Source organism: Zosterops lateralis (genome assembly GCF_965231275.1).
Source record: "Zosterops lateralis genome assembly, chromosome: 3".
Classification (NCBI taxonomy): Eukaryota; Metazoa; Chordata; class Aves; order Passeriformes; family Zosteropidae; genus Zosterops; species Zosterops lateralis.
In genome coordinates this window covers 1,436,098-1,445,276 of record NC_139764.1, presented here as the reverse complement: position 1 = coordinate 1,445,276, position 9,179 = coordinate 1,436,098, and positions in this window count along the sequence as shown.

The window sequence follows — 9,179 nt, the reverse complement described above, 5'->3', positions numbered from 1 at the left end:
CTCTAATGAAAAATAAATATTTCTTAGTTCTTAACATTGCCTGTTCATTATAATTTGATTTAATAGCTATTACTTTTATTTCATCAGTACCAGAACACAAACACTCTGTAGGCTTTAATGCAGTCGGTCCTTGCAATTCTGATTTACAGTTAATTAAAATTGGTTGACTTGACATTTATATTTATCACATTGAATGAAGGATCCAGGTTTTCCTTCACATAATTTTTACTGCTGTTCTCTTACTGTTTTGTGCAAAAAAAGCTTTACAATATGTCAGATATAGTTTAAAAAATATCTTGATCTTTAGAACTTGCATTGCAGTCAAAGTTAGTATCAACAATAAGATCTTTCCCCTTATTGCAAAGAATTACTTTGTTTGGATCAAACTGCTTGTTTTCGTGGTCATTTTTTGAAAGGTCTGAAATTAATTCCTACAGTGATGCTGACAAAAAGCTTGGTCATAATTGTATGATTTGCACTTCTCACGTTGGCCAATACGATTATCTCATTACTTCCCTTGTAGAAAATGTACATGTGTTGTGTCTCATCTCTGACAGTAAATTCCTTGGAGCCCTGATTATCTTTTGTTCTATATATAGTTGTCCTGCAAATGAAGTCTTGTTTGTTACCAGGCTCCTGTGCAGCCTGGTAATAGAAATCACAACTTCCTCCTGTATATTTTTCCATTAAAATGGGCAGTGAAGGCAGCAGCAGAACAATGCAGTGACAGACTCGTTCATGCTGTTTGGGCTGGAGAGTCCTCCCAAAGGCTGCAGGGGGCTGGTGAAGTGGTTTTGCCACTGCTGCAGAAGAAATGCTTATTCAAGTTTTTACACTTTGCCTCCAAGTTTGAAGTTCATCTCTTGAGAAGAGTTGGCTACATATTTATCAGTCCCCACAGAGGGAATTCTTTGGAATCAGATGTAGAATTTAGAGCCAATAAGAGGAATAAATAGAATTTATTAGATCAGGGTGGGGAGTGGTAAGGTAAGTGGAAAGGTGTGAGAAAGGGAAGAAAAGTTAGTTGAGTCATATCCGAAGTAATGAATGCTGTGGAAAGTACAGGAGATAAGGGCTGGCAAAAGGGATCTTGATTCTGTGCTGGAATCTGAGGCACTTAACTGGTATTTAATGTTTTGGGGCACAGCATCTGGGATCTCACATTTGATGGGAAGCTGTGACCTTGTACTCTGAATGTGTGATATTATTCCATAAAAATCAGGTACATAAATAGTTGGTTTTGCTTTGTTACCCTTTTCATCTGTGAAAGAATTGATAGCTCAAGAACAGGACGAGCAGAGAAGGGCAGTGTAGTGCTGCACAGAAAGGAGAGCTGAAAGAGAAGACTTGGATGCAAGTGAGGAAGGAGGAGAGGAAAGTTTAATATTATTTATGAACTTTGAGAGGGGAGAAAAACAAAACAGGAGAGAACTGTAGGAGAGTATACAGAAATTTAAGGGAGCATAGGAACTCCTTGAGCTGTGAAAATCAAATGATGCAAATGTTTCTGGGTGAACAGCCAGGAATGCTCAAGAAAGCAACCATGAATTCATAAAAAAGGTTGAAGGAATGTCAGAAGAGAGGTATAGCTTTATTCTTTAGGTAGAAAAGACTGTCATCCAGTGGCCTTTCAGCTGGAGGCTCTATAGCTTGTATGCCTTTCTTTTTTAATTCCTCCAGAGGAGTCCATTTTGGTTTTTTTGGGATTTTATTTTTTTTAGTACACCAAAAGCTCCTTTTCACAGAGCTCTTCAGTAAAATGAGACATAGGAGCCCAAAAAATGAGTGGAATTGTTTACAGTCATATCAGTATTGAACTGAGAACTCCAAAAAGTGAAATTATTCTGGTTAGGAGGGATTATTTCTTTACAGGGTGGGTATTATGGAAGTACTGTTCAGGGGAGATTATAGTTTCCTCCTTTGGGATACTTGCAGCTGGGTTGGAGAGAAGAGCAGAGAGGTGAGTGGTGGTCCCTGAGCAATGGGTGTGAGCTCAGCAGTGGTGCAGGATCACTGCCGTGTGCAGCTGAACCAGCACTGCTTTGCCTTTTGCAGCAGGTCTGTGTCTTTAATTAGACTCACAGACAAGAAATGCTGCGTGAATTTGCATCCCAACAGTTGCATTCCAGGCTGGGATCTGAAGTGCAAACAGGAACTGGCAGCTGCTTCATGGAATATTTGAATGCAAGGTTATATTCAGGATTTTCCTTCAGCACTGAGTATGGGTATAAATATTCTTATGCATCAGGATTAATACATCCGTCATTAGTTTCACATGTCTAAATCCTCTTTGCACTGAGATACTTACAGGGTGGGTTTAGTTATTCTTAGGGTTGATCCTTCAGCAAAAAAAATGTATGACAGGGTTTAATAGTTGTACACTTGCTACTGCTAAGCCCTGCTATTAAATATACTCTAATTTCCATTTGGTGAGTATATGCAATTTGTCTTCATAGCTGTGGTTGTGGGAACAGGCTTGTATTTTTCTTTAGCTAATGTTTCCAAACTGAGTTTTGTGTCATCAGCAGAGAATTTTAGAGCTGAATTTCTTCCTCATTCTATAGCCTGCATGTGGCAGGAGGTTTTTTTGGAGAGGAGCAGCTCAATGGTCTTCTCATTCTAAAATGCTTCTGGAAATTCCCTGTTTGATTCATACACTTGTAAATTTAGATTCTGTTTGTCACACACAAATAATGTTGAATTCTCTAGCGCCTCATGGGAATGTCTGACTCTTAGAGGTATTTATTGTGCTGGTTTGGAATGACAGAGATCTGTACAAACACCGGTTTGTTCTTCCAGAACAGTGTGTGATGCCTTTGTCTGCAGAGAGACTGTAAGTCTCTCCCTCTAGGAATAGGCATGAACTGGAGTGTCACATCCATGTGTTTGTGACATGCAGGGAAATAGGGATTCGTGGTCTTAAGGGATCATGGTTTTGAGTCCAGATCTTGGCACAAAGCACACTTTTATCTCTTAGCAAGAGCTGAATCAGCCTCACCGCTGGGCAGAATGACCACAAGGCTTAAAGTCCTGTAGTCGGGACCTACATTTTGGGGCTTGGGATCAACTGGTGAGACACGGCGAGGCGCCAGCAGCAGCATAAACAGCACAGGCTATGGTTTAGGGGCTTTGCTGGACGTTGTGGGTTGCACCCCCGCCTCTGGAAGGGAAAATTCCTGTTGGAAGCGCAGAGGTGGCCGTGGTCAATAAACCGCCGGCAGGTGGCGCCCGAGAACACCGAGTGCCGCGCCCCGCCTGGGCTCGTGTCACCCGGGGCGGCTCCCAAGGGCCTCCATGTGGAACGTCTCCTGGAATTCGATCCTACGGCAACAAGTAACGCACCAAAGCGACACCCACCCATCGCTCCGCGTAGGAACCGAACTGTGTGGAGGCTGCTTGCAGTGCTAGTGACAGGGACAGACAAGCACTGCAGGATTCAGAGGGTAATGCCCATGGCAGGAGGAAAAAAACCCTCCTTCCAGATGTGGATTTATTCAGTAGTGACTTGTCTGAAACAAATTCATATGGCAGACAAACCCCTTTTAAAGCCTTGCAGAAGGCCAGGCCATTGCAAATAAATAATTGCTTGGGTGGGTGTAATAGGGATGGCATGTCAGGAATGATTTTTTTTCTTAGTCATGCTTTGCAACATGTGTTCAGGTATTTCTTTGCTCTCATAAATATTGGAGAGAGTAAGATGGGAGCCAAGATGGTGGAGCTTTCTTCTCTTGCTCTCAGCACTCAGGTGAAAACACAGAGGGATTAAAGATGGATTAAATAAGTATTCTTGAGGGAGTAGAGAACTCTGGGAACAGTGCTCTGGCCTATTAATGGTGAAGGATGCAAAAAACTGCCTGGGTGTTTTCTGGTTGGAAAGGCATGATATTTATGTTGGGTTTTATCTCATGTACAGCTTGGTTTGGTTTTGTTGGATTGGATGATTATTTTTCCCCTATGTATCTTTATTTTTAACTGTTTCAGGGTACCCAATGTATCTGCACAGCCCTGCTCAGGTGTCCTTTCCCTGGTGTGTCCCACATGCCTTAAAATGTTGGCAGGACTGAAAATAAAACTGTGACACATAAATGAATACTAAAACTGTCACGTAATGCCAACTTGTCAAGATACAAAAATTTACTTTTAGGCAATTTATTCTCTATGGAGTTCTCTGCCTGATTTTTTCACAACTTTATTGTTGACTTAAATGGGAAAGAAGCAAGGCCATGCCATGAATATACTTTGTGTGCCTATTTTGATTTCATCTTGTATATTTGCTAGATGATGGGTGTGGAGGAGAGTCAGAGCATGTAATTATTATGTATTAATTAGTGCCCTAAAGCTGTATTTAATTAAACCTTTAATAGCAACAGATTACAAATATTACTGGGAAATAAATTCCTCTTTGTGAAGCAGGGCCATTGTAGTGCAGCCTAAGTACAAACCCACAGACTGACAGCTTGAACCATCCAACACTGATTTTTCTGTGGGGAAAGATAAGGACGTGGGTAACAAAGGGCACAGTGTCAGTGTCACCATTTCAGCAGCTGAATCTATTCTGTCTGTGTCCTGCCAAACAGCCTATTAAACCTTTTCGCATTATGCTGTCTGTGACAGTAGGAGTCAGTCCCATTTATACTAATAGCTTTACTGAGAGAGGAGCAGGAATAGCCTTCAATAGTCCTACAGACAAAATTCCACAGAGTACATAGAACAGAAGTTGCTTAAAAAATGTTGTTTTCAGTGTATTGTAGTGTATGTGCTACCTACCTAAGGATGTTTAACACATAGCCTGGATGGCATGTCACTGAAGTTCTACATAGGACTGAAAGTATGAAACTGTGTCTGTAATTTCCATTTATTCTATGGCTTCTGTTGAACTATTTGACCCTTTGCAAGCCCCTTTGTCTCTTTTCTTCCACGTGTCCCCTTTAATTCTCACTATAGTTCAGGATGGCACAAAGAAAATGTCCCAAGCTGAGCAGAAGTCCATTCCTAAGACCTGTCAAAAACATTTTCTCAGCCTTGCTGCACTTCAAAGCAACAATGTTATCCTTTCCTAAGGTTTGCTTCCTTGCTCAGCTGTAGTTCAGAAATTCAAAATGCCCTTTGCTTATGCACCATGGTTTGTATCTCAGAAAAAGCCACTTTTTCATGGTCATGCTAGTTAAGACCCCAAATTTGGTTTGGTTTCCCAAGTACAAATATTGTTAGAGGTTTCTGAGTTATAGTACTGCTCAGAAACAGATCTCAACGACTTTCATCCCACTCAGCTGGGACTCTCAGTTCTGTGAAATTGCAAGATACTGAAGGAATGGGCAGAAACTGAGCTCTTGTTCATGGTGAGACACCACACTGTGCTGATCCAAAAACCTAATCAAACAAAAAGAAGGCAAAGGTAGATGTGTATCCAGTGAATATTTAGTCAGAATTTAAAATAAAACTGTGGCCGTAAAACCCCTCAGATCCTGTGGAGAGTGTTGCTGCTCATTGAGCATACTTGGAAGAAAAAGCTTCTAAGACTTTTGGAGTCCCTGGCAGAGGCCTCCTGCTGGAGACTGTTTGAGCATATTATTCCATGAACAAAGACAACCCTCAGCCTCAGCAAGACACACCTGTGCTCTAGATTAACAGCACAATCAAATAAAAAACTAATAATTGGCAGTGAGGGGAGCAGAGAGGGAAAACTGCCCTGATTTGCCTATGCAAATACATCACCTCCCTGCTGGGCACATGTACTGTGGGAAACAGCTCAGCAAACCCACACTGGGATTTCTCCTGTCCACACTTGTGCTGCCACGCTATGCAAATGTTTACATTCCCATGTGTTTACTCTGTGCATTTCCCTTCTCTTTGGCTCTCTCCCCAAATTATTAAATAATTTAACAGCTTATTTCCTGCAAAGATCTGTTGGCCAGTAAGTTTATTTCGAACTTTGCTGTTGACCAGGGTTGTAATTGCTGCAAATTGTGGTGCAAAGTAGTGTCTCTATTTCATGGTCTGATTTGCTTTTCTTACTCAGTGTTTCCAAAGGTAGTGTTGTTGTGCTGTGAATACCCATTTTTTGGTATCTTTGTGGTTAAATGAAGTTTTCCTCTCTCAGGCTTTCAAGGCACCAGATGCCAGTGAGGCAGGCTGAGAGGTCTAAGCTGATAGAAGATTTTGTCCCCAAAGCTGCAGTCTGGGGAAAACTCCAGTAAATTCCTGGTCCCCATATGCTGTTGTACGGAACAACATGTGGTGTCCTGCTGTCCTTTCCAGGGAAACAGTGTTGCGGGGGGTGAGCTCTGTCTGCCACTAAGATGATGAATTAATTTTTGCAGGGTTTTGTACACAGCTATTGGTATCACTCCCAGACTCTGGTTTCTGTGTAGAATCAATTGATCATGAGACTTCCAGGGGGAAAAGAGCATCACAAGAGAGAAAGTCAGTGTTTCTTCCACGAGATGCTCTTTAAGGAAAGAAGATATGCAAATTCCTTTGGATTTCTTTGTAGCAGACTGCAGTTAGACCACACACAGCTCACTGCTGCTGGTTGTGTCCCCACTCAGCCCTTTGCTCCCTGATGGGCACCGCAGTAAAACCTCAGCATATTTACAGTGTCTGTGTAAATAGTGTTTGTGTCTCACACATGCAGTAGATTTGGCCTTCATTTTCAGAATTTCCTTATGCCACTGAAAGTTCCTTCATTTGGGTTTACTGAGCAGAGATCTCCCAGCTCCTCCTTAAAGCCTTCCTGCTGAGCCCCCACCACTTTCTGTTAGGTAATTGAGGTTATTGTAACACATTACTTGAGGGGCATACAAGAGAACAGACTTCATCTGATATTCCAAAATAAATGCTGACACAGTTTTTCAGTTAAAAAAAGTTTGTCAGAATATTTTAGAAACTAACAATTAGATGCTAATATTTCTAGACTAACAGGAATAGAAATCAGAATTAATGAGTTCTCTGCAGGTACCTCTGTCACATATTTAATGATATGAGGCATATTTCATGGTCACAGCACTCTGCCAACATTATTCAACCCTCTCTGCAGTAAATACCAATCTTGCCTTGCTGCTAGGGAAAATGAAACTTAGTTCCAGGCATGACACCCTGAGCCTTTAAGAGTGTCTCCCCCTAAAGTCAGTGAATGTAGGGGAATGTTGGACTGTCTGTGTGCTTGAGGGGATCATTTATGAGTGCAAATGTCCCTGTCTAAGCCCTGTGCACAGCGTGGCTGCCATCACTCTGCAGGGCCTGCTTGGGTGCATCAGTTGCTGAAGCCCCAGACACGGGGAAGCAGCAATTTCCAAACAAACCTGTTGAGCTGCTCGTGGCTCCTGGGATGGAGGAGCTAAATGCAAATAAATACATTTGCTTGCAGAACAAAGTTTAAGCTGAAACAACACTGTCAAGTTTTCCGTGGGTGGTAATTAAGGGACCTGATTTTTCTCTGGTACTGTTCTGTCCTGTGTAAAACTACCATAATAATTGCATAATAAATATCTTAGAAGAAACTGGAAGGATAAATATTTCCCTAGTGCTGAGACAGTGTTAATCTAATAGAGTTATGTCTTAATCTTTCTTATGATATAATAAGAGTACCAAGCTAATGTGCCAGGCACTGCTGTCCTTGATAGTGCACAATTCCAAATAAACTGGGAGACACTGGGCTCTCCCAGTCTTTCCATAATTTACAATATGGCCATAAACAAATTGCATCTGTGGTTCATTGAACCTGAAGTTTCTGAAAGAGTTTACTCATAATTGGAAATTTGTTTCAAAATATCTGCTTTTTACTCATTTGGCTCACTCTCATTTTTAGTCAAAAGTAGTATAACTGTTATAGGTATTAGTACTTTTAGAGGTAAAAGGTGAATATGAGAAACAAAGGCATGATAGTTTCAGCAGCTGCTACAGTTCTGCCTGGGGTATTGGTGTTGGCAGGCATTGAATTCACTTCCTCAAACCAGAAAAGCTATTCCCAATTGCTTTGAGAATGGTCCCGGGAGAGGTTCATTGGTTTGGTTTTTTGTTTTTGAACTACCACATTTCAGGACAGGATAATTCTGTCTATGACAGACATTTTCAGGCACAGAGGGGGACCTAAAACAGAAGCTTTAATTTGGATCCTAACTTCTCTCGTATCTAGGGGTAGTTTGAAGTTCTATGGGAATCCCATTAAAAGCTTAATTTCTAAAGTTCACTTTAAATTCTGAATTTTTGCTGGGCTAGAAATAAGGAGGATTTTTTCCCACCTGGATCTCCAGTATATATTGTGTCTTTGACATCACTCTTGGTGGCATTGACAGAACAGAGAAACTCTCATTTTATCCTTTAAGGGAATCTCCATTTACCCTGTGTGATAAAAAATGTTCTTGTGAACACAGACTGTGCCTTATAATTTTATTCTTGAACTGTATGTGAATATTATTCCTTATCCTGGGAAAGGGAGCCTGCACTACATGGAAGTATTTTGGTTTCCAGAAATATGTCCTGCTGCACAAGAGTTGTGAGGCTTCCCTGTGACAGTGCTAACACACCTGGCCAGCTCTGTGGTAACGCTGCCTTTCCTTTCCTTCCTTTTCTTTCTGGAATGTTTGTTTTGTGCCTGTGCTGTGGGATTGGGCTCTTCCTGCAAACCAGCATCCAGCCAAAAGGATCTCTTCACACATGGATCATCTTGGCTACTGCCCAGGAACTTCCCAAGCATTTATTAGTGACAATAATTACCCAGCAGCACTCATTATTCGTTCCCTCACATGGGCTTCTCAGGAATATTTTCTTTTTTAAGGAAGTAGAAATCAGAGTTGTTGACAAGGACCGTTGATGGCTCACCACTCCTAGTGTCTCTGGACTAAAGGAACCAGTGTACTTCTGTTGCTGCTCTTTCGCTCTGTTATTGAGCTGCAGCATCCAGAAGGACTGTTTTTAAAAAGGAAAGGTAAATCCAGGGTGATGTAATCCCAACAGGACAGTCCTGATAACTGCAGGCTGAACGAATGGACTTTGACAAGTGGTGGCTTTTCCCCTCAGGCCATGTCTGCACTGGAAATCGCAGTGTGGCTTCCAGGGATCCAACCTGACCCTGAACTACACTGTCCAGAAACAGGGAAAAGCAGCCCATAGCAGACTCTCCTCAGGAGTGCTGCAGCCAGGGAACTTCCAGGGCTCAGTCAAACAAGCTGGGCCTGTTT